The sequence below is a fragment of the Mobula hypostoma genome, chromosome 19 (assembly GCF_963921235.1).
Source record: "Mobula hypostoma chromosome 19, sMobHyp1.1, whole genome shotgun sequence".
NCBI lineage: Eukaryota > Metazoa > Chordata > Chondrichthyes > Myliobatiformes > Myliobatidae > Mobula > Mobula hypostoma.
Window position 1 is genome coordinate 37,080,166 of NC_086115.1, and position 26,765 is coordinate 37,106,930.

The 26,765-nt window shown below is 41.4% G+C and overlaps 1 protein-coding gene across 4 annotated transcripts in view; it reads right to left on the reverse strand.

Moving 5' to 3' along the window:
- The window catches only part of plce1 (phospholipase C, epsilon 1), a 482,678-nt gene that overhangs the window by 444,717 nt on the left and 11,196 nt on the right, over positions 1–26,765 (reverse strand). The window contains exon 1 of one of the 4 annotated variants that reach the window (XM_063071691.1): positions 25,705–26,021. The exons of the other annotated variants lie outside the window; for them this stretch is intronic. The gene's annotated coding sequence lies outside the window, so the exon portion shown is untranslated. Of the gene's footprint in view, positions 1–25,704; positions 26,022–26,765 lie in introns of those variants that run through there. 4 annotated transcript variants of the gene reach the window in all.

A 26,765-nucleotide genomic window follows, 5' to 3' on the forward strand; every position in this document is an offset into this window, starting at 1 on the left:
CTGGTTTCCTCCTACAAACGATACAATCTAACGACATATTGTTGAAGTTAATGAGTTGTGGGCATGCTACCTTGGTGCCAGACATGCCTTGACTCTTGTGAGATGCCCAGCACAATCCTCACTGATTTGATTTCATGCAAATCATGCATTTTGCTGGGTGCTTAAATGTACATGTGACAAATAAAGCTAATCTTAATCTTATCTAATCTGATTTTCAATCCTACTTCTAGGAGGAAAAGTTTATTTTTTATTCGATCCACATCCCTTAATTTTTTAAAGACTATCATTCGACCTTTGACCTCTAAACACAAAATACTCTGCCGATGCTTGGGTCAAAACAACACTCACAAGACGAAGGGTTCCGGCCCGAAACTTTGACTGATCGTTTCCACGGATGCTGCCCAACCTGCTGAGTTCCTCCATCGTGTTGTGAGTGTGACCTTTGACTTCTACTCCGTGGAAAATAAACCTAGTATCCCAGTCCCATAACTAAGATGCTCCGCCCCAGAAACACCTATGAACGTTGTTCGAGGATCTCAGGCTCAGCGTTGATGACCTGGAATGTGAGCTTCAAACACTGCGATGCATTGGGGGGGGGGGGCGGGGGAAGAGCTACTGTGCTTCAGGAGGCAGTCGCATCCATTACATTAACGACTTCAATTTCAGTCTGCGGCTAATGAAAAGAAGGTGTTACTTCAAGCGAAGTAGGCAGGGGTATCCAAGAGGTACTGGTGAAGAACCTCACTCTTTGAGCTTGCCCAGCAGGCCTGAGATTGTCGCGCTTGAAAGGGTGAGAGCAAGAGCCATAGGAAGGAGGAGCCATCAAACCGTGGCGCCTCAGTCCAGGAAGCCATTCAGGGGCAGCATGAGGGGTTGCAGGGGGGGCGAAAAGGAAAGAGAAATGGAGTTGTAATTGGGGAAGAATAGTCAGGGGAATAGACACAATTCTCTGCCACAAGGACCGGAGTCCTAAAGAATATTTGCTTGGTACCTGGGTTTGAGATGTCTCAAATTTAAAAAAAGATGTATTGAGTTTCTAAAGCCAAGTATAAATTAAGCATACTACAAAACATAAATACTGGGGGTGAATGGCCCAAATGTGCAATCCCGTCTACTCAAAATACTGGAGAAGTCATGACAAAAAGCTGCTTACTACATTACATACACAAAGTCATCATGTGATTTCTGAGCAATCAGTGAAAAGGAATGAAAACACAGAAACGGAAACACAAATCCAAAACAAGAATGTTATGCTTGCAAAGACTCTGTGTGACCCCTTGAACAATCAAAATGAATTCAGGATATCACACAAGCCAAGATTACATTAAGTGGTGCCCCAGCTGGTGTGCAAAAGGATGGAACAACTCCATTTCTCTCTTTGGCCTAACCATTAGAAACTTGACATATGCCCAAGGTATGCAGCCTCAGGTGCAGGTGATCAGTCATTTCACATTTTTGCTCTCTACGGAGACTGGGATCAGGAGCAGAGTGGTGAGCCAGCCTGATTGACAATGTATGGACAGGTCTGGTAGCTATAGCGTCGGTTATATTTATATTGTAGTCGGGGTGGAAGAAGTGGATAGCGAGGTCCCATTGGAGGCAAAGGTGGGGTGGGTACTGCAATAAGGAGGTGGAAGATTGATGGGATTGGAAGAGAAAGCACATCTGGACAGCAAAGATGCACACATCAGGATGCTCCTTATCGATTACAGCTCAGCATTTAACATCATCATCCCCTCAAAAGTAATCAGTAAACTCCAAAATTGGGGCTCAATACCCCCTTGCGTAATTGAATCCTCACTTGTAGACCCCAGTCAGTTCAGATTGGCTAAACATCTCCTCCTCAATTTCCATCAGCTCAGGAGCACCGCGGGAATGTGTACCTAGCCCCCTGCTCTACTCACTTTACACCCATGACTGTGTGGCTAAGTAGAGCTCCAACACCGTATACAAGTTTGCTGATGACTCCACTGTTGTGGGCCATATCAGCACGCAGGAGGGACATTGAAAACTTAGCTGAGTGGTGTACTAACAACAACCTCTCACTTAATGTCAATAAGGCCAAGTAGACTTCAGGAAAGGGAAACCAGAGGTCCATTACCCAGTAATCATTGGAGGATCGGAGAATCAGAAGTGGAAAGGGTCAGGAGCTTCAAATTCCTGGGTGTCACTATCTCAGAGGACCTGTCCTGGACCCAATATTTAAATATCATTGCGAAGAAAGCACAACAGCACCTCTACTTCCTCAGGAGTCTTCAGAGATTCAGCATGTCATTAAAAACCTTGGCAAACTTCCATAGATACGTGGTGGAAAGTGTGCTGACCGGCTGCATTATGGCCTGGTATGGGAACACCAACGCCTTTGAGTGGAAAATCCTACAACAGGTAGTGGATTCAGCCCAGTACATCACAGCCAAAACCCTCCCAAGCATTGAGCACATCCACATGAAACATTGCCATAGGTCATCAAAGATCCTCACCACCCAGGCCGTGCTCTTTTCTCACTGTTGCCGTCAGGTAGAAGGTACAAGTGTCTCATGACTCACACCACCAGGTTCAAGAACAGTTACCATCAGGCTCTTGAACAGAAGGGGATAAATACACTCATTCATTGACTTTGTTATATTGTTACATTATGCTCATTACTTATTACTATTTATTTATTCACATTTTACAGTTTTCAGATCCTGTTTACAGTTACTGTTCTATACATTTGCTAAGTATGCTTGCAGAAACAGAATCTCAGTGTTGTATGTGATGACATGTATATGCTCTGACAATAAATTTACTGTGAACTTTAGAAAGGGAAGAAATTAATGTGCCCAGAATCACTGGGATATCAGTGAAACCTATCTAATGTTGAAATGTCCAGAGGGTCATTTCCAATAGTGAGAAAGTCTAGGGCCAAAGAGCACAGCCTCAGAATACAGGGTTGTTCTTTTAGAACAGAAATGAGAAAGAATTTATTTCGCCAGAGGGTGGAAAATCTGTGGAACTCATTGCCTCAGACGGCTATGGAGGCCAAGTCATTGGATATATTTAGAGTGGTGGTTGATAGGTTCTTGAATAGTCGCAGGTTATAGACAGGAGAATAGAGATAATAAGTCAGCCATGACCGAATGGTAGAGACGACTCGATAGACTGAATGGCCCAATTCTACTACTATGTCTTATGGTTGTATTTGGGCAAGCAGGGAAGAAATCAGAAGACCTGCAATTGCAGAGTCATGGATTATGGAGAGGCTCTATGATGTCAGGTGTGCAGTTGCAGAAGAGATTGCAAGGTGAACGGGAGCTGCCAGTGCAGTGTAGAGATGGGATGAGGGGGATGTGGAGTGTCAAGGCCTACACCAAACACTAATTATTTCACTTTTCTGGCAAGCTTCCCAATCTATCTCTGTGCACAGCATCACATTTCACTCTTAAAAAAAAATAGTCGCAATCACAGGAGAGTGAGAAACAGTTAAATATCTAGTGAGTATAGTGACACACCATTCCCAATATTCTTCTCAACCCTCAGATTAAATTGGCATTTCACTTCTATAACTTTTACTAATCTCACACCTTTGTCAGTACTGGCCATGAATCCTCAATTTTGAATTTAATAGAATGGGTGGAAGATTACATCTAAAATAAAATAACAGTGTCTATTATAAACTGTGTCAGCCAGTCAGGGAAGGGCAAATCTGAGCATACAGAAAACAAGCAACACACACAAAATGCTGGTGGAATGCAGCAGGCCAGGCAGCATCTATAGGAAGAAGCACAGTCAACAAAAACACAGAAAACAAAAGTCAATTTGGTTGGAATACAGAATATACACTCAATGACCACTTTATTATGTGCACATGCTCACTCATAGAACATAGAACATAGAATAATACAGCACATTACAGGCCCTTCGGCCCACAATGTTGTGCCGACCCTCAACCCTGCCTCCCATATAACCCCCCTAATGCAGATGTCTAATCAGCCAATCATGTGGCAGCAACTCAATGCACAAAAGCATGCAGACATGGTCAAGAGGTTCAGTTGCTCAGACTACACATCATAATGGGGGAAAAAATGTGATCTAATTTGCTTTGATCAAGTGGTTTGAATATCTCAAACTGCTGATCTCCTGGGATATCATGCACAACAGTCCCTACAATTTACAGTGAATTGTGCAAAAAATCAAAAGAAAAGATATCCAGTAAGCAGCAGTTCTATGAGCAAAAACACCTCATTATTGAGAGAGATCAGAGGAGAATGACCAGACTGGTTCAAGCTGACAGAAAGGCAACAGTAACTCAAATAACCATGCCTCACAATAGTGGAGTGCAGAAGAGAATCTCTGAATGCACGAGGCATCAAACCTCAAAGGGGCTGGGCTACAGCACCCAAAAGACTACAAACATACACTTAGTGGCCACTTTATTAGGTACTCTCTCAAAAATAAAACAAATTTCACCATAATGTTGCAGTAAAGCATTATGCTCAGCAGAATACAATAGTGAAAGAAATGGAATAGGGGCAGATATAAGCTATTCTGCCCTGCAGACCAGCTCTGCCACTCAAGGTAATTCCACAGTAATAACACATTACTTTATGTACAGTACATAAGGTTTCTGCAATTATAGTCTATGTTGCAATGCAACAACCAGCTTTTCAAAATCCAGATATTCTGTATCAATAGGCTGCCATTCATCTGCTCCATGAACTGCATGTTTAGAAGGTCTCTCGTAAGATTCACCAGATTTTGCCGGTTCTATCTAATCACATTGTATTTTTCTAAATGCACCGTCTATCATCAGTTCTTTTATCATAGATTCCAGCTGTTTCCTAATCATTTTAGGCTAAGTGAGCTGGAATTTTTCACCTTCCTCTTTTCTGCATTCTTGATGCATTTGCCAAGCATCGAAATCTTTCCAGTATTTGACTTTGAGGAAGCCAAGCAAAGTATTCAGCATCCTTTTGACTACTTTCTTTTTTTAAGAGGACTCTTAAGATGTAGACTAATAGGTCCAGAGATCTGTCAGCCTTTAATTCCACTAATTAATGTAGTCAATTAAATAATTAATAATCAGATATCACTGTGATGATTGTACGTTCTAGTACCAATTGTTTGGCGACAATAAAGTATAAAGTAAAGTCTTTCTCCCCCCTCTAGAAACAGTCAAACTCCTTAATGGACAAGTCTGGGTGCAGAGCTTAAGCAAAACAATTCAGGTACTGGACCAGCTAATTCCAAACAAAGAGTTCTTGAAAGTTTCTGTGGAAGCAGGGTAGTCGAAGAATCCGTCGCCAGAAATAGTGAAAGGAAAAAGAAGCAAAACATAACTAGTGACTTTTTCGGTCCTAACTTTCAGCATTTTCCTAGCACCTATGAATGGACATGAAGTTACACGGAAACAACATAACATAAATTAAAGCAGAGAGAGGAAATTCTAAAAATAAAGTCCCAAATGGCAGTAAGAAGGTTATAATATATGAACATATATGAATATATGAAGGTTATAATTACAGGGCTCAAGAGGATGGTTGAATGACAATTAACTTGAAGAAAATGAAAGGAAAGAGAAAATATTTCAGAACGGACTACTCGAATGATAGAAAACCAAAGGTGGCTTTTGTGGGCAGAATTGTTAAGTATAATACAGGATATCATTGTTGTAGTGGAGATTTGGCCACATTGAAGTTTGTGAAGGTGGTTAATAGCAACTCCAGTGAGGGTGAATCACAATTGTATATTTCTACAGAATTAGTGCCAGGGTATTTCAGTCAAAAGACGTGGAGAATCAAAGCTCCAAGTTCAACTCAGCATTCAACTACAACTGCATTTCAAAGTCAAAGGCAGGTTTATGCACAGATGCAATGGAAAACTTGCAAAAGCATTACAGGCACATAACATTATATAAGCTGCATTCACAAGAAAGAGGAATTAAATGTAAATGATACACACCTTTTATACAAGAAAGAACACAACTAGAACAAAAGCAGTGCATTGTACTGCAAAGTGGTCATCGTGTCACTATACTGAGACATTGCAAGCTGGTTCAAAAACTGAATGATTGAAGGAAAGTATTCGTTGAACCTGGTGGTGTGGGACTTTAAGCTTCTGTACTTCCTGTTCAATAGTAGCAGAAAAGGGGGGCATAGTCCAGATGGTGGGGATTTTTGATGAGAGGTGTTGCCTTCTTAAGGTAACACCTCCTGTGGATACCATCAGTGGTGGGGAGGGATGTGCTACTGATATATTGGTACAGTCCACTCACCTCTGCAGCCTCTAACAATCCTTACACACTTTCCTTGTGACTGTATCCATGACAGGGCACCTGATATGTTAACACTGATATATAATTCTGAAACTGTATACATATTTTCTGATATGGATACACAGAAAAAAGTGATTTTCTTGACACAAAGACACCCACCCCCCCACTTAATGGTATCACCTCCCTCTCTTCCACGTCAGCTTATGAGCTATAAAAACTCTTCTGCCATGTCTTTGTTATCTTGGGACAACAATTCATTGCTAATTGAGGTTTGAAACTCTGAATAACAAAGTCATAGTTGACCATTCTTGTCAGCATCCCTCATTCTTCACTCTGAAGACTTGAGACATAGAGTGCTAGAATCCTTTCTCTAAACCTTACCCTCTTGACATTTCTGTCCTTCTTTAATACAAACATTTAACCTACTTTTTTGACCATCGTTTCAATTAAAGATTACTTTGATAGCATTTCAAACATTTTCCAAATGCAAGGGCACAAGGATCTTAATTCCTGATTTATCAAGTATGAAACATAATTCTACGCAAGGTTACCAGGCTAAAATCACACCTCAGTTCCAACCTCAAGTGGCAGTGAAATGACTCAGAGGGATTTTTAAAAAGTCCTTTTGAGGTAAGTGAAACTACTCAATTGTGAGGCAAAATGCTTTCACCTACTGAAAGCATGGATTCACTTTCAAGATGTGTACTGCCATCCAGAGAGTGAGACTCATAGTTACAAATCTTTGGTTTATTTGGAACTCTAAATCAGCAATGTCCACATGAAAGGTTCCAAACACCATTTGGAGAGAATTGCCCTGCTCTGCTACGATGTTCTGACGAACACTCAAAAATCAATCAACACAAAGACAATATCAGCCATCTATATTTCAGCTGTTAGATGTGTGCTGAGTAGCCGCTGCATTTTCGACAATCTAACAAGAACTATACTTCAAAAGTACTAATTGTTGTTAAAGTGTCCTTGACCTTAAATTGTGAAAAGCATTAGTTGCATACAACTCCACTCTATTAAATAGCAAATCAGAGACGGTTCATGCCTCACGACGCTTTTACAGCTCAGTGCTCCGCAGTTCAGCGTTCAATTCCAACATCATCTGTAAGGAGTCTGTACGTTCCTCCTCATGGAATGCGTGCCTTGCCTCTGGGTGCTCAGGTTTCCACCAACAATCCAAAGATGTACCGGTTCGTAAGATAATTGGTGATTGTAAATTGTTCCGTGATTAGGCTGGGGTTAAATCGGGCGTTCCTGGGCAGCATGGCTTGAAGGGCTGGAAGGGCCTATTCCCTGCTGTATCTCAATAAATAAACAAATAAACAAACAAACAAACTCATCAGAAACCAGAATTGTAATACCAACAAACAAAAGAAGATATTCCATTTGGGGATGTGGAAACAACTAGTGAAGAAAACATTACATAGAAAAATTATTATCGATACTCTGAATCTAATCCACTCCCCATGGTCCTCCTAGGTCATGGAAGATCTCAAGTGCATAGACAGGCATTGTACTGTTGATCCAGACACAGAAAGTACCATGGAATAGAGGCAGCAGCCGGAATATCCATTCCCAAGAGCTGCACACAATCTGAATTTAGAGGTGGTCACTTTAGCCAGATCAGGCGCAGACATAAACGGACTTGGTCTCACCCTTTGCCTCACTTCTATCTGGTGACTAAAGGTCTGTTACGTAAAAGTGAAGTGGAGTTAGGAACTAAGGTGTTGTCCTTACATAACTTAACCACAAGCAAGAGAAGTGAAAAGCAGTCTATTCGCTCTCATTCCCCTGCACAGTGACCTGAAGCCTCACTAGCCCGAGTCTGTCTGATGAGAGACATATTAAGATCATTCAAGAATAAATCAGCAAGTAAAAAAAAATTCATTAAATCATAAAGTTTAAACAACTCCAGTATTCCAACAATAAGGACATAAACATGAGAAAACATTATACAGAAGCCACGATCAATGACCTATCAGAACCAAAACCAGCACAAAAATACAGCATTGAAACCACTACAGCCAAGCTTACGACAATGAATCACATGCTTATTCTACAAAAGGTTCCAAATAAATCAATCTCACCAAAAACACTCACAAAATTTCAACAGACGTACCAAGAAGAGCATTCTAATTGGCTACATCATCGCTCGGTATAGCGGGGTCATGGCACAGCATCGAGGTAAACTGCAGAGAATTGTAAAATTAGCCGGCTCCATCATGGGCACTAGCCTCTGCAGTATCCAGGACATCTTCAAAGAGCGATGCCTTAAAGAGTTGGTCTCTATCCTTACGCATCTCCACTACCCATTCTGTCTTCTCATTGCTACCCTTAGGAAGGAGGTACAGAAGTTTGAATTCATATACTCTACAATTCAGGAACAGCTTCTTCCTCACTGCCATCTGATTTCTGAATGGATATTGAACACATGAACACTACCTTGCTACGTTTAAATCATTTCTGTTTGCACAGTTTATGTCTAACTTACTGAGCTTTCTAAGTACTTTCTGGTTTTAATTCTTTAGAATTGTTTCTCCCAGCTCTATTGTGTCTACCCCAGTGAAGAGTTACATTTTTGAAAGACAAACCTGCGTTCCTTATTCCCACTCTGACACATTTGTTCTGCTTCTCCAGAACGTTAGAAGATTTTATACCAGGACTTGTTTTCTTATCATCGATGCACATCTCCATTTTCAATTCACAACTCCCAAAAATGGCATGTTACAATGAAGTACATACAAATCCATAGCTATATTTACGATTAAGAACAATCCTGTGAATATGCTTTTTCAGATTTTAATTGAAAGTTTCAATTTCAAATGTGAAGCTTTTAGTTAAAATATACAAGGAACTGAAAGTAAAAATTAAGGAACTAGTTCCTTAGGCTGGCGAATCAAGCCGTTGTCAACCCAGATATCTGTCAAGGTAGGGGCAGCTTGAATCTCACTGACCCAGAGCCGCTTAATGTCATTTTCAAGAGGCAACCAGGTCTCCTGTTGGTTAGGAAATTCACTACAGACATCCCACCTCTCCTGGAAGTTCCGGGAGTCTCCCGCATACTAATAGAAGCTCCCTGATGCCCGCAAATTATATACAATATCCCGGAAATGAGAGGGAGAACGGGAGAGTGAATGACAACCGGAGCGGGAGCTAGATCGAGAGCGGGAGCAAGAGCAAGCATCCTGATTGGTCTTTCTTTGTGCTAAGTAGACCTATCAGTTTTCTCTGTGGGCGGGCTTTACAGTCAACCTCTGTCTCTCCATCAGTTCAGTTTCGTGTCCTGCACCGCCATGGCAAAGTGTTTCAAAAAAAGAAAATATAAAACGCACTTCACCCCAGACTACACTAAAGTATACCTCTGCCTAATAGGGGTCAAAATAATGACAGTGTTGCTCGCTGCACTGTTTGCAACAGTGACTTTTCTATTGCCCATGGTGGGTTAAGACTGTAAAAGACATGTTGAGGTGAGTTTAACAGGTGTCATTCGTTCATTAGCATAGCTAACGTTATTTAAACTAGCTGGCTGGCTGCTAAGGAGCTACTCTATTGATGTCCGATGTGATGAGGCCAAACTCCCTGTAGACATACTTAAAGATGTAATAGAATTAACAAACGACTCCATGATAATATATAAGCACATATTTTAATGTCACTAAACAAAGTATTACATAAGACAATATAACAAGGATACACCTTATGCTTTTATTTCTTTTAGGGACCACAACATATTAGGGAGGCTAATCGCAGGGAAGGCTGCTCAAGTTTGTCACAGTTCCTTTCAGCAGAGTCACATCACAGTACAAGGAAAGTTTGCAAAAGAAATAGAAAAGCTATTTGCATTAGCATTGAGATCGCCAACAAAATACTCAACAAGGAATATATATCTATGTGTGTGTGTGTGTGTGTGTGTGTGTGTGTGTGTGTGTGTGTGTGTGTGTAAATAGTTTCAATATGTGTCAAATAAATTGTTGTGTTCTTTCATAATCAAATGTCCCGTATACATGCGCCCTTGGAGGTCGACCGGGGGGGTGTGGGGTATGGGGTTGCAGGGGGCGGGGGTGCTACCTTCCTGAAATGGTGGTGCTATCTCCCTGAAATGAGCTTTTGCAGGGTGGGATGTCCGTCACTACACAATTCGTAATTAATCAACGCTCACATTTATTATCTGCACAAACAACAAAGTAACTATGTTGACCCTGGGCCAACAAATTAGAACATGAATTCTACCATCACAACTCAAAGTTGCTGGTGAACGCAGCAGGCCAGGTAGCATCTCTAGGAAGAGGTACAGTCGACGTTTCAGGCCGAGACCCGAAGGATCTCTTCCTAGAGATGTTGCCTGGCCTGCTGCGTTCACTAGCAACTTTGAGTTGTGTTGCTTGAATTTCCAGCATCTGCAGAATTCCTCGTGTATGAATTCTACCATTCCTTTATACCAATACTCACTCAGACCACTTTTCCGATTTATAATACTAAAGTAAGGAACTCCATTGGCCAGATGATTTATCTTTTCTTCGCCCAACCCCTCGCATGGGGGTTCTTCCTTGCAATGGTGGGTCCCTTGAGAAAGTTATCACTGATAGCACACTCAAAGTGTCCTCTTTAATATTCGTTCCTTAGCAATTCAAATATTGCATTCCAGTGTGTTGGCTCTGCTCCAGGCCTGCATCCATTTATTGCCCTCTTCTCAGCAAGTGTCAATCGGTAATTTATGGCTCTTTGTTCTCTTCAGTAACCAGCTCCAATCACTCCAGGCAGGCACCAATCCGCATGCTATGTTATATCAAAGAACACCTCACAAACAACTTCTTTGGAATTGATCTCTAGTTCCGCAGATTACCTGAAACATCATTGTGTCTACTTTAAACCACAGAAAGCAAAGCAACTTCATCTCACAAAATGGAGGATGTTAAACAGTTCCACAAAATGGCAGCCTCCATCTCCAAGCACACGGCAGGAACAAAGACAATTCATCTGTCTGCTTCCACTATCCTTGACCCACTCGAGTTTGACTTTTTCTTGCATATTTTAAATCCACCATGGCCAACACTCCTTTGCTTAAAGTTATTGTTAGGCTTTATAGGAATACACAAAGATATTTAGATAATGCTTGTATGCTGTTTAGTAAGTTCTGAATTTAATTAATTGGGAGTTGGGTTTTATTCAGGTATTCTGTTCAAGTGGATATTATTATCATTAACAGAGGGACGTTCTGGGTTTCTTGGTAGCACAAGTCTAATGAGGTAGTCATTAGTGTCAAGCCAGCTAGATAAGAGTCAGCCCTTCTCCTTCTCTGCACTTCCTTCCTTCTTTCTTTTGCAGGTGGCATTGGCCGAGTTTCACCATGGTTAAGATTTTCAGCACACAGCATGCCACACAAAGTCTGAAACTTACTCTGCTGGGTGCTTGACTGGTTCTCTAGCAGTAGCACACTCGAATCTTTCACTAGTCAGGAGAATAAGATTACATACAGTATGTGTGACAGAAGCAAACCAAAAGCAACAGCCAAATGAGTGGTGATCAGGTCACCCAAAAGCCAGCCTTTCAGTAATTGAAATGGGCAAAATATAAATGACACAGAGCGACGCCACAGTGCTACCAGGACTCTAACCACGAGATGATCATCTATCACACAAGAAACTCTGCAGATGCTGGAAATCCAGAGTAACACACACACACAAAATGCTGGAGGCCCTGGTGAAGGGTCTCGGCCCGAATTGTCAGTCGATTATTTTTCCCAATAGATGGTGCCTGACCTGTTGAGTTCCTCCAGCATTTTGCATGATCATCTATCAGCTGGACTTCTGAGGGAGAGAAATCCTTTCTGGACAGAGTACGTTGCAGAAATTGGTAGCTAGTGCCTGCAAAACAAAGCCAGCAGGATTAAAGGTAAAGGAAATCCTTAAGTATATTCTAAAATTGACCTGCCTTTTTTGTCCTGTTATGATGGAACAGAGTGCATTGAGCCATTTTGTAATATGTGTTCCTCATGCAACACAGCTTCTATTCAACTTCAGTCCTGAAGAAGCCAGATCTTGAGTTTTGGGGGGGTTAAACCAGGGCAGAATATACACAGAAAGTGGCAGAGCCCTGCTGAGTGTTCTTGAACAGAGAAACCCAAGATAAACGTACATAGTTCTCTGAAAGTAAAAGCGGTGGCAAAAGAGATCTGAAATCAAGACCTCCACTCTTCACTCAAGGGCCAGTGATGTGGACAGGTGACAAGGGACATTTGTGGATGTCAGGCTGTCCCAGGTCCCCAAGACTGCATGTCTATGTGAGCAGGAGGCACAAGGACTGGTGAGACTATGCACCATGAGTTCAAGCTTGCAATTTTGGGTCCCCTCATTGACTGATACCGAAGATCGATCTGAAGTCCGGAAGATGAAATCCAGTGGCTGAAGCCTGGAGGTCTGCCCTGGTGTCAGGTGACTGTCTGCATGAGGAAGGGAGGAAAGGGACTCGTTTTGCTATTGTTGTGTTCTATGTCATTCTGCTGAGTATTATGGGCATGCTAGATTGGTAGCAGAAAGTGTGACAGCATCCGTGGGCTGCCCCCAGCACATCCAGAGGTGTGTTGTGTGTTAACGCAAATAACGTATTTCACTCTGTTTCTATGTACATGTGATAACTAATTCTAAATCAGAAGTGGTGATGGCAAGAATGCCATACATTGCCCAAAGCAACCAGCATAATACAGTCCAAACATTGGTTAGGCTGCACTTGGACTGCTCTGTGTGGTCTGATTGTAAGGATGTGATTAAACTGCAGTGAGCACAGGAAAGATTCAGAGGGATGTTGACTGGATTTCGAGTACTAAAGTCAGCAGAGATTGCATAGACTAGGTCTGTTTTCACTGGAGTGAAGGAGGCTGACACTAGAGTAGGTATGGAAAATTAAAGTCACCCAGACCAGAGGAACTGCACTCAAGGGTTCTGAAAGAGGTAGCGTTAGAGATTGTGGTGGCATTGAAAATGATCTTTCAAAAATCATTGGACTCAGGCATGGTGCCAGAGGACTGGCAAATTGTAAATGTCACTTTGCTCCTTAAGAAAGGAGGAAGGCAACAGAAAGGAAATTATAGACCAGTTAGCCTGACCTCAGTGGTTGGGAAGATGTTAAGAGTCGATTGTTAAGGATGAGGTGATGGAGTACTTGGTGACACAGGACAAGATAGTACAAAGTCAGCATAGTTTCCTTCAGGAAAAATCCTGCCTGACAAACCCGTTGGAATTCTTTGAGGAGATTACAAATACGATAGCTAAAGGGGATGCAGTGGATGTTGTATATTTGGACTTTCAGAAGGCCTTTGACAAGGTGCCACACATGAGGCTGCTTACCAAATCAAGAGCCCATGGTATTACAGGAAAGTTACTAACATGGTTAGGGCATTGCCTGATTGGTAGGAGGCAGCGAGTGGGAATATAAGGATCCTTTTCTGGTTGGCTGCCAGTGACTAGTGGTGTTTTGCAGGGGTCAGTGTTGGGACTACTTCTTTTTATGCTGTATGTAAATAATTTAGATGATGGAATAGATGGCTTTGTTGCCAAGGTTGCAGAAGATACTAAGATTGGTGGAGGGGCAGGTAGTGTTGAGGAAACAGGTAGGATGCAGAGGGACTTAGATTAGGAGAATGGGCAAGAAAGTGATAAATGAAATACAATGTTGGAAAATGCATGGTCATGCGCTTTGGAAGTAGAAATATATGTGCGGAATATTTTCTAAACAGGGAGAAAATCCAGGAATCTGAGAATGCAGAGTGACTTGGGAGTCATTGTGCAGAACACCCTGAAGGTTAACTTGCAGGTTGAGTTGGTGGTGAGGAAGGCAAATGCCATGTTAGCATTCAGTTCAAGAGGTCTAGAATACAAGAGCAAGGATGTGATGCTGGGACTTTATGAGGCACTGGTGAGGCCTCACCTTGAGTATTGTGAACAGTCTTGGGCTCCTTAACTAAGAAAAGACATGCTGGCATTGGAGAAAGTCTAGAGGTGGTTCACAAAGCCTTGACAGAGTAGATGTGGAAAGGATGTTTCCCATGGTGGGAGAGTCTAGGACAAGAGGGCATAGCCTCAGGATAGAAGGGTAGCCTTTCAAAGCAGAGATAATGTGAAACTTCTTTAGCCAAAGGGTGGTGAATTTGTGGAATTCGTTGCCACATGCAGCTGTGGAGGCCAGGTCGTTGGACATATTTAAGGCAGAGATTGATAGGTTCTTGATTGGACATGGCATCAAAGGTTATGGGGAGAAGGCCAGGAACTGGGGTTGAGGAGGAGATAGAAAAAAAAACGATCAGCCATGCTTGATTGGCGGAGCAGACTCGATAGTCCGAATGGCTTAATTCTGCCCCTCTGTCTAGTCTTATGGTCTTAAAAAAGAGGCACAGATAGATAGCCCACGTCTTTTTCTCCATTGTGTTGGTGTGGGGTGGCGGGGGGAGCGGGAAGAGAGTCTAAAACAAATTGACATAGGTAAGAGCGAGGAGGTATAAATGAGATCTAGAGGGAGAAGGTTTCAGGAGGATCTGAGGGGTTAATATTTTTCCAACACTAAAGATTGGCTGGTATCTGGAAAAAGGAGTAACAGTGACAACATTACAGTGACAACATTTCAGAGACATATTGACTAATACTTAAACGAACAGAGTATAGAGTGATATAGAATTAATGCACACAGGTGGGATTAGTATGGATTGGCATGGGGGCTAGCATGCACATGATGAGCTGAAAGGTCTGTTCCTGTGCTGTACAACTCTATGACTACAAGTCTTCATGCTACATTTTGGCTGTGCAAGGTTAATAAAAGGGCCGAATTTGGCATCATCATCTGTCTACTCCGTACACGTCCAATGGTTTTAATGTTCTTTCTGCCCACACTCCTTAACTACAAAATATGCACACTTCATTTATGTGGCAAACCAGTGGCACTGTAGCAACTAACAACGGGCTACACTTCTTTTGCCAATGATTCCTGTTACTTCCTAGCAGCCACTGAGCAAGATAATAAATCATTGTTATTGAAAAACTAGTTATGTTTTAATGTCTTATTTGTATGTTCAGGCAGCTCGCCAGATCTACATTTCACTGGGCCAGTGCTGCTCAAGAACACCAAATCTCAACTCATGGTTTACTTTCATGGTCTGCATTGGCAACCTTGCCTCTGAGCTCATTCCCAAATGCCCGAAAGAGGACAGAATTTCAAACCATATTCCAACTCTTGGTACCCACATTTTTAAGTATTTTCTCTCCCCCACTGTCCAGCCACTGTGCAATCATACCCGATGGATGATGTGCGTTGCACTTGCAAATCGTGCAGCAGACTTGGTGTTACATTGTCATATATACTTGACTCCCACTACAAATCACTTCTAAAACTCTCAGCAATCGGAGATGGACAAATGCCAGTGCTGCCAGCAACATCTGCATCATTTTTTTTAAAAATGAACCTGATGAATGTATTTCCATGGAAAATGAACGTATTTCCCCATCTTTGTGGAGAATTTTTTGGTATCCTGACACAGTCTACACCGATGAATATAATTTATTTTTCTGAAGAAGGGTCTCAGCCCAAAACATCAACTACCGATTGACTTCCATAGATGCTGCCTGACCTGCTGAGTTCCTCTAGCATTTTGTATGTATTAATTCATTTTTTGCTCTTCTATCTTCTGCATCACTTTTGCTGGAGATTGCTGGCAGTACATAAGAGAAAGCTTAGGCTATGAGGAACATCAAAAACAAGAACAAATCATTGGGCCTATTTAATGAACCATTCACATTAAGTCTCAAAGGGCCTTTGAAAACACACGAACAGAAGCAATACACAAACTAGGAAAAATAAAAATTAATTAGTTTAAGTCAGGGAAAAATCCTAACTTTACTCTAAGAGAGTATCAGGAATGAACTTTAACAGAGTGGCCTAAACAAGCAAGGGAAAAATCAATGTACACATGGCCCAAGGTTAAATTCAATAAGGGCCTCCATTTTCATTTAAATTAAATCCTCCAGCACTTGCTGTGCAACTTCTGGCTGCTTGGGGGCAAATAAAATACAAATTTAAGGCACTACATTGCTGAGAAAACTGTCCTGGGAGGAAGCATGGGCGTGGATAAAGCTGTTGGGACTGAACCAAGCAGCAGCCAACAATGACACTTGCAAGACCGTACCAGCTCCTAGTTTCAGAAATCCCATGCAGACTTGGCTCTCCTTAACATAGCTGACTCAGTACCAATGTTTTTCCAGAGAACCCCGTTTCAGGAAGGGATCCCGGAATGGGCAGGCAGAGTTTCCAGTCAGTTAAATTTTAATAATACAGATATCTTACAGCCACACTGATTCGCGTATGGAACGCGTTGCTTTCTCTGAATTATGTGCATGCTTATATTGCAATTTGCAACACGGATCAAATATAAGAATCTGAATAATTGCTAACTTTGTGCACTTTCACAATGTAAAGCTCTTTGAGGCAATTCTGAACAAAACTTGAATCAAAAACGGATGCTCAACAATTGAGGCAGGGCTTGGATATTATTACCAGTTATAAAGTTAAATCATACGACATAGTCAACAAGGCTTTACTTCCTGATGAGCTCAAAATGCCATCTATGCTTGTTTTGACCACCAAAACATGAAGAAACCACACAAACTTCCACAGCGCCTGATGATCCTGTGATTTCAGTCCCTGAGGCCCAAGAGCTAACAGCCTTCGGGAGGGTGAACCCACAAGAAGCAACTGTCCCAGATGAGGTGCCGGGGCGCATTCTGGAGTTATGGTATATAGCAATCACTAATTTCAACAGCAACCTAGTCTCCAGACCTGATTATACATTGTAGATTGAATTTAAAATGCAGCGCTGAACGATGGTCTTCCTGGAGCTGCATTTTGGGGTTGATTGCAAATAAAGAAACACGTCATGTGACCTCAGATGACTGAGTGAATGCGGGTCAATGTGAGTGGGAATTAACATGAATTTTGGGTGTCTGCAGTGTAGGTATGAAGACAAAGATGTTCAAAAATTATATGTAAATTATAGTCAAGTCAAGTCAAATTTGTTTATAAAGCACACTTAAAAACAACCCATGTTGACCAAAGTGCTTTACAAACCATAACAGGTAGCTAAAATCACAAATACAAGAAACACAGATACAAACAAGGCACACAGCTTATAGGCACAAAATAAACAACACATGAGCCTAGGCACAAACCAAAAATCAGCCACATCAGGAAGATTCAAACGCTAGTAAATAAAGGTAAGTTTTGAGCCTGGAATTAAACGAGTCAATGGAGGGGGCAGATCTGATAGGGAGGGGAACATTGTCGATACTTTGTAACTATAGAATTGTCCTGCTGTTACCTTTGACCTTTAGCATATTAAAATGTGGTGATATTGGGTCAGGCAGGCCTCTTCTTCCAAGAGTGCTTCGACTGTGATGCCTGCTGCTCATTTTGCTGAATAAGCATTTCCATATCCACCAGCTTCAGGGTCCCTCCGGTGACTTTGTTCATGTCACAACAGGATACCAGGCCAAGTAATAAAAACCTGTGTGGATCCACTGGCTGGGGCATTCACTGAGGGCTTTAACTTCTCACTTCGGCAGTCTGAGGTACCCACCTGCTTCAAGCAGGCTTCAGTTATACAGGTGCCAAAGGAGATTGTGGTAACCTACTTCAAAGATTATCATCAAGTAGCACCTAACATCCACAGCGCTGAAATGTTTCAAGAGGTTAGTGATGAAACATATCAGCTCCTGTCTGAGAAGCGACTTGGATCTGCTCCAATTTGCCTACTGGAGCAACAGACCCACAGCAGATGCCATCTCATTGACTCTTCACTCAAGCCCCGAAACATTTGGACAGCAAAGGTGCATACATCAGGATGCTCTTTATTGACTACAGCTCGGCATTCAATACTATCACCCCCTCAAAACTAGTCAATAAGCTTGAAGGCCTTGGCCTCAATACTTCCTTGTGCAATTGGATCCTCGATTTTCTCACTTGCAGACCCCAGTCAGTTTGGATTGGCAACAACATTTCCTCTCCATCAGCACAGGCACACCACAAGGCTGTGTGTTTAGCCCCCTGCTCTACTCACTTTATACTTATGACTGAGGCTATGCACAGCTTCAAAGCCATAGTCAACTTTGCTGGTGACACCACTGTTGTAGGTTGCATCAAAAGTGGTGATGAACCAGCAGATAGGAGGGAGAATGAAAATCTGGCTGAGTAGTGCCACAGCAACGACCTCTCACTCAATGTCAGCAAGGCCGAGGAGCTGATTATTGACTTCTGGAGGACCTGTCCTAGGCTTTGAATGCAAGTGTAATTATGAAAAAAGCATGGCAGCATTTGTACTTCCTTAGGTGTTTGTGAAGAGTTGGCATGACATCTAAAACTCTGACAAACTTTTATAGATGTGTGGTGGAGAGTACATTGACTGGCTGCATCATGGCCTGGTATGAAAACACCAATGCCCTTGTACAGAAAATCCTACAAAAAGGAGTGGATATGGTCCAGTCGATCACAGATAAAGCCCTCTCCACCATTGAGCACATCTATATGGAGTGCTGTCACAGGAAAGCAGCATCCATCATCAGGAGCCCCACCATCCAGGACATGCTCTCTTCTCGCTGCTGACATCAGGAAGAAGATAGAGGAGCCTCAAGGCTCACACCACCAGGTTCCGGAACAGTTATTACCTGTCAACCACCAGCTCTTGAACCAAAGGGGATAACTTTACTCAACTTCACTTGCCCTATCACTGAAATGCTCCCATAACATATGGGCTCACTTTCAAGGACTCCTCATCTCATGTTCTCGATATTTATTGCTAATTTATCATTATCTCTCTTTTTGTATTTGCACAGTTTGTTGTCATTTGCCCGCTAGCTGAATGCCCAAGTTAGTGTGGTCTTTCATTGATTCTATTATGGTTATTATTCTATTATGGAATTTATTGAGTGCGCTTGCAAGTAAAGAATCTCAAGGTTGTATATGGCAACATACGTATACCTTGATAATAAATTTATATTGAGCTTTACAGGAGATAGTTTTTGCCCTGTGACCATGTGGGATTCCTCCAGATAATCTGGTTTCCTCGGCATTCCAAAGACATACAGGTTAGGGTTAATAAATTGTGTGCACGTTATGTTGGCACTGGAAGTGTGGTGACACCTGCTAAGCACAAGTTTTGCTTATTTGTTTTTATGCAAATGCATTTCACTATCTGTTTCGACACACCAGTGGTAAATAAAGCTAATCTTTAATCTTGATATACCAGAGAGTCATGTGCCCATTTTTCCAAACAATCCAACAGTTTACAGATAATGCATTTCTACCAACACTTAGAAACCCAGAAGGAGGTTGTTAATGAACTTCCACAAATACATTTTAGCTGAGTTCATAGCAGAAAAAAAACATTTTCATTTCGATTTATTGAGATTTTTGCATAATTCACAGGCAAAAATTAATAAGGGACAGCTGTAACCTTCTGCTGGATTATCATTCATTAAAAATCTTAGTTACATCAATTTGTTGACCATTTTGGGTGAAACATCTGCCCTAATTTGCTACACTGGGATCCTTGGTATATGTAACCCAGGTCAATAAACATTCAGACCATATATACAATACATTCCAGGAAACTGACACTAACTCTGGGTTGAAGGAAGCGATTCATCACAGGAACCTAAAATAATGGAATTTTTCCTAGCTAGGTTTGAGCCTGAAGCAGAAGGTACATTGACTAATCTTCCTGCACCACACAAAGTGAAAGGTGCAAGTTTAAAGATAGTTTGCAGAAAATGGGTGATTATTTTCATATTTACAGTATTGAAGAAGGACTACAAGGATAGAGCTGATAATTATAGATCTGTTAACCTAACATCTGTGGCAGGGAAGATGCTGGAAGGCATTCTGAAGGATAAAATATTACGTGTGGAAAGGCAGAGGGTAATTAAGAGTTAGCCAGCTGGCTTCAGGCATGGGAAGTCTTGTCTTATGAATTTTATTGAGCTTTCTGATGAAGTAACAAGGATGTCTAATGAGAGAAAGCCATTAGATGTAGTGTATATGCATTTCACTAAGGCTTTTGATAAGGTTCTGCATGATTGGCTGCTCTGGTTAGTTAGATCACGTGGCATTCAGGGAGAGCTAGCAACTGAAGACAAAATTTGCTGAAGGATAGGAAACCAAGGGTGATGGTGAAATAATATTTCATAGACTGGAGGGCTGTGACTAGTGGTGTGCCCCAAGGGTCAGTGCTGGGCTCATTGTTATTTGTCATCCATAATAACAATTTGGATGATAGTATACGAGGAGTAGTTAGGAAGTTTACAGATGATATTAAATAGGTGGTGGATACACAGTGAAGAGGAGCATCAAGAATTGCAGTGGAATCTTGATTGGCAGGGTAGGTGAGCTAAGGAGTTGCAGATGGAATTTAACTCAGCTAGGTGTGAAGTGTTATATTTTGGAAGGACAAATCAATGAAGGACTTTTACATTGAATGGAATGGCCCTATTCAATGTAAAAAAGTCATTTTCTCACTGAGTACGGTTGTAGAACAGAAAGACTTTGGAAGACATAGGTCATAGTTCCCTTAAACTATGGTAAATGGTATTTTCCAGGATGGGGGGGGGGGGCAGAATTGAATACTAGAGGACATAGCCATACAGTTAGAGGTGAAAAGTTTAATAAGAACTTGAGGATCAACTTTTTCTTTCTTCCCCTACACAGTGGGTGGTAAAATGGAACAAGCTGCCATTGAAGGCAGGTAAATAAAATACCTTTGAGTATATGTGGGCAGGTGTATGGATAACAAGAGTTTAGACAGATGTGACCAGGAGCTAGGAGATGGAATTAGCTTGAATATACCTATTCATCAGCAAAGGATGGTATGGGCCAAAGGGTCATTTTCGCTCTTGTACTACTCTGACTCTTCTCTGTGAAAATAGTTCTGGATAAGGAGTCCGAAGCAAGGCAAGACAATTAGCGAAGACATCATTTCATTTTTAAAAAATTCTCATGCAGCAATTTAGATGTATTTTGGGATCAGGCCTACATAACAGATCTGTGTATGAGCCTATTGATGAGCAAATTCAGTAGTGGTAATTCCAATGATATTGATCATAAATCTTGTTATTTGTGCTTGCAAGTGAAATTATTGCATCAAAGAAAATCATGTCCAAAAATTCTATTAAGATCAGAGTGCAGAGACAAAGGGTGGAAGGTCTCATGCTATCCATTCGAGGTAGGCTGCCATGGGTTTATTGTGTTCGCTCTTCAGAAGTGGCTGCGTGACCTTGGCTTCACTAGAAGAGAGATCAAGTCAACCAGCAGGGCTGCAGCTGAGGCAGCAGAGAAAGGATCAGCATGGGTGTGGACCAAGTATGTCTAGAGGGGCAGATAGTCAGACAGTGTATACATATCTTGCAAACCCTTCAGTAGTTGCATAGACACCTGAAGAGCAGACTATCTGTTGAATGGAAGTGACCAACAACTCTGATAGAGGCAGATGCCAAGTTTTTAAGCTCACCAGTGAGAGGTGGTGCTTTAGCACTGCTGGCCCACCACCTTGAGGGAGTCTTGATCATAAGCGGGCCGAAACTCCTGAAGACAGGTGGCAGATCAACTGATGATCCCACTGGTGATAGCACAGGACAGTTAACATCTTAGTCCACGTGTATTCTGTAACTCTGCCCAAGAATACAAGGTTACCGCGTGTACAAGAGTGTATTATGGGATCACAGAGTGGAAGTATACTATATGTTGAGAATAAAAGATTTTGGCCAAACTTCACAGGAATAAACTAAGATGACAAAGACTGTAAGCAACTTGGTTTACTACCTACCTACCTACCTACCTACCAGTTACCAGAAATGATTAGTAAGCAAGTTGAGTATTTCTTTCAGCTATGGGAGCAAACCAGATTCACATTTGCAGTCATGGTCAACCAGACACTTCTCACCAATTTCAACCAGACAATTCTGGAAACCATTATAGTTTCTAACTTCCACTTGTGTAAATTGGAACTGCTGTGTTGGGGGTGTGGTTTGGGGGTTTAAGAATATAAATTTGCTTGCTATATTTAAAATTGTCCCTTCTGATTAGTGAAGTGATGCTGGTCAACAGTCATACAAAAAATGGACTAAAGTAAAAGAATCAAGTTCACATACAATAGAAGAGACAAGGTCTATCTATGCATGTCATAACATGCAGGAAGTGCTTGTTTCTGACAATGGCCTCAACTATCAATCCACAAGTGGAATGGCCTCCTATTTAATTTCCCCTCTCATATCATCCACCTTTAAATGGAACAGCCAAAAGGTCAGTCACCAGAGTAAGGACAGTCTCAAGATGCAAATGTTACAGAGACTACCATAGGGATGCATATACAAAACTCTTAATGAAGGGGAGGTTGAGAACATACTTGAGCTTTGTTCAACCCAGTCAGGCTTCTATTGTTGAATAATGCAGTTTAGTCAGAAGCATCACTTCACTAATCAGAAGGAATGGTTTTAAGAATAACAGGGAAGTTTGTATTCTTTAACCCCAAACCCTAACCCTCCCCCAATAACAGCAGGTTCAAATTACACAAGCAGAAGTTGGAAACTATACTGAGGTTTCCAGAACCAAGAAGTAAGTTGTTGAAATTTGCACCAAATCTCAGCAACAGATAAACCAAGTCCGGATTTTGAAGCAACCAAATATGAAGTTGTGCTCGAGTTGGATTTGGTGCAGCCACCAAGAAATGCCGTACAAAATCCAAGCATGGCTAATGAAGGAACAGAAGAATTTCAATTCAAATCCTGAAAAAGACAGCCCAAAAGTGTATTGAACACCAAAACCCAAAAGGAACTCAGAAAATCTAAACCAGTTACTAAACTAAATGTATAGTTGTTGTTTCCCATGTATGTTCATTCATAGTATGTTATTGTTCCTTAAAATTGAAACAGAGCAGAGAGCAAAGAATTTTTAAGCATGGAACAATGTTTTCTTCTGGAATGTATGGACTTCTGCATCATGATCCCTTTGGACAGCAGAGTCATGTAATGTGCCTGCTTCTCAAACAATGTATTAGTTTCACTGACATTTAGTTCATACCCAGAGCTTAGAAACTCAATATTCATAGCTCTTCTTAAAAATTGACATTAGTTCTTTTGAATGTACATACATCCTGTTTCTCAATGGAGATTTTATAGAGGCTGGCAGGGCATTAGCAAGCAAAGTGCAGTTGGGTAATCTGTAAACCTCAAAGGATACTTACAAATTCTATTTGTTCCTAATAAACATCTGGTGGGGGGGGGGGCGGGGTATGTCTATACTGAACAATCATAAACAAGCCTAGACCAGAGCTGAACTGGAAAACAAGCCTGAATAGTATGCATGACCAAGATTAATATTGAGGTCATATTGACACTCAAATTGAACAAGTTTGGGCCGAGGTGATCTAATTTGCTGGGTACATTTTTGCAACCTTTTCATCAACTGGCTTACAGCCATACCTCAACGGCAACGGTGGAAATCAGAACTTATCTTTCACACTGTACAGATGCACCATTAAAATGAGATGAGAGTCGCTTTCCCTAAAGTAGTAATTACAGCGAAGTATGTGTGAAACTTCATTAATATTCCATTATTGTGATATTTGCACACAACACTATTTTATGTGCAGACTGCATTCACCAGGAAAGACAGTGATAAATTAAACATCTTTGAATTAAATTTGTAAGTGAGATCAAAAAATTTCCTTAGCACTTAGTGACAAATACGACCACCGTCTCATTCCATTTATCTGCTGAATAAACACATTTTCCCATTCTAAAATCACTTTATTAAATGAACTTGGCAAGACAGGCCACCCAGACAGAATATAAAACATTTAATTAATGTTTAAGCACTTCTTTCAATCTTCCTGCACTTCCTAGTTTAGCGCCATTGATAAATTAACTAGATTGCACAGAGTTTCTGAATACAAGTCATTCATATAATTGAGAAATTGCAGTGACTCCAACGCTGAGATCAAAAGAAGCTAGTGTACATCCTATCCCTCATGGAGAGCTAGTACCCATGGTTTTCAAACAAATATTTGTTCCCACTCAGGTGCTGCTTAGTCTAGCTTCACTGACTGAAGTATCAACTGCCCCACGTGGTGCTAATAAATTAACCAGCATTGTTTAGGTATTCACCCTAGTTAAAATAAATAGCTCTCCTCCACTCACAAATGGCTTCTGTTCAGTATCGTTTCCTCTCACTGTGACTGGATTGCTAGAAGTATTAATATCAGACAATCAGCTACAGTTCTATTGCAACCAACTTGGGAAATACATGCACAACTGCAACTGTAATCTTACATACCCATTTCAGCCAGCCTTCAACGCAGAAATAGAATGATCAGTTTGGCCCATTGAACATAGAATGGTCAGTTTGGCCCATTGACCATAGAATGGTCAGTTTGGCCCATAAACATGGAATGGTCAGTTTGGCCCATTGAGCATGGAATGGTCAGTTTGGCCCATTGAGCATAGAATGGTCAGTTTGGCCCATTGACCATAGAATGGTCAGTTTGGCCCATTGAACATAGAATGGTCAGTTTGGCCCATAAACATGGAATGGTCAGTTTGGCCCATTGAGCATAGAATGGTCAGTTTGGCCCATTGACCATAGAATGGTCAGTTTGGCCCATTGAGCATAGAATGGTCAGTTTGGCCCATTGAACATAAAATGGTCAGTTTGGCCCATGAACATTACAGCACAGTAAAGGCCCTTTGGCCCACAATGTTGTGCTGACCATCTAACCTACTCTAAGATCAATCTAACCCTTCCTTCACCCATAGCCCTCCACTTTTCTTTCATCCTGTTGTATTTAACATTTCAGTAGTATTTGAGTAATATTGTAAAGATATTGTTTGAGTAACCATTCTTGTTCACTTAAATAATTCTTTAGGGATATATGTAAAAATAAGTGAGTTGCATACATTGTGCCACTACCATGTTTTATGTGTGCATCTCGCTTAAAATAAAACTAAGTTCTGTCTTTTCCTTTCAATTCGTTTTGTTTTTGAGTTACAAAACACAACAGTGGCAACGGGGTATTTTTAAAAAGAACCCGAGACTGCTACCGACCTGCAGAAGCGCAGCAAGATGTTAAAGTTTTTAAAAAAGCAGCTTGGCACATGTTCTTCAGAAGGGAAGACACGATTGAGTTTTAAAAAAAGACAGAAAACTTAAGAATTCACAGGTTCACAAACAGTGAGTACCGGGTGATAATTACAAAAAAAGGTAGAAATGGCTGACTACATCAGAAAAATTGACGTTTGCTTACATAACAGATAACTGGATTTTATATACTGAACAAATTGGCCATTTCATTTGCCTTAAAATGAGAAGCAAGTGCCAATTTTACTGAGTCCATTGAATTTAAAGGCATAAAGTTTACTTACGAGTTTGACGGCTCCAACCTAATCAGCAGAAATGAGTTTTGCTGATATCGTGAAAGTAATGCAGGAAGATTTAGAACCAAAGCCACTGTTGATTGCAGAACACTTTAGGTTTCATAAGCAGAATCAAAAGGAAGAGGAGTCCATTTCAGCAAAATGGCTGTGAGCATTGTCAATATGGTAAGGGGCTTAATGAAGCACTAAGAGATAGTTCAGATTGTGGAATCTTACAAGAAAGCATTCAAAAGCAGCTCCTAACTGAAGCACAGTTCACATCTAAAAGAACAATTGAAATTGTTGTATCTGACCGAAAAGCACCAGAACTAGGGACTCTGTACCTCCCTCTGCAACTAGATCCTAGACTTCTTAGAAGACCACAATCTGAGTGGATCAGAATAACGTCTCCACCCTGTTAACAATTGACACTGGCGTATCTCAGGGATGTGTGCTTAGTCCGCTGCTCTACTCTCTCTCCACCCAGTCATGTGTGGCCAGGCACAGCTCAAATGCCATCTGACTGTACAACCAACAATTGTTGGCAGGATTTCAGATGGTGATGAGAGGGCATACAGGTGCAAGATGAATGGTGTTGCAGCAACAACTCAATGACAGTAAGACCAAAGAAATGACTGTGGGCTTCAGTAAGGGTAAGACGAGGGAACACACATCAGTCCTCAGAGGGATCGGAAGTGGAAGGAGTAAGCAATTTCAGGTTCCTGGGTATCAATGTCTCTGAGGATCTAACCTGCACCCAATATATCGATGCAGCTACAAAGAAGGCAGGACAACAGCTATATTTCACTAGGAGTTTGAGGAGATTTGGTATGTCACCAAAAACACTCAGAAATTTTTACAGATGTACGTGCCATGGAGAGCATTCTAACTGGCTGTATCGCTGTCTGGTATGGTGGGGGGGGGGCGGGGATACTTACTGCACAGGACCAAAGTACGCTGCAGAGAGTTGCAGACTTAGTCAGTTCCATCATGACTACTAGCCTCCATAGCATCGATGTTATCTTCAAGAAGCAATACCTCAAAAAGGCGACGTCCATCATTAAGGGCCC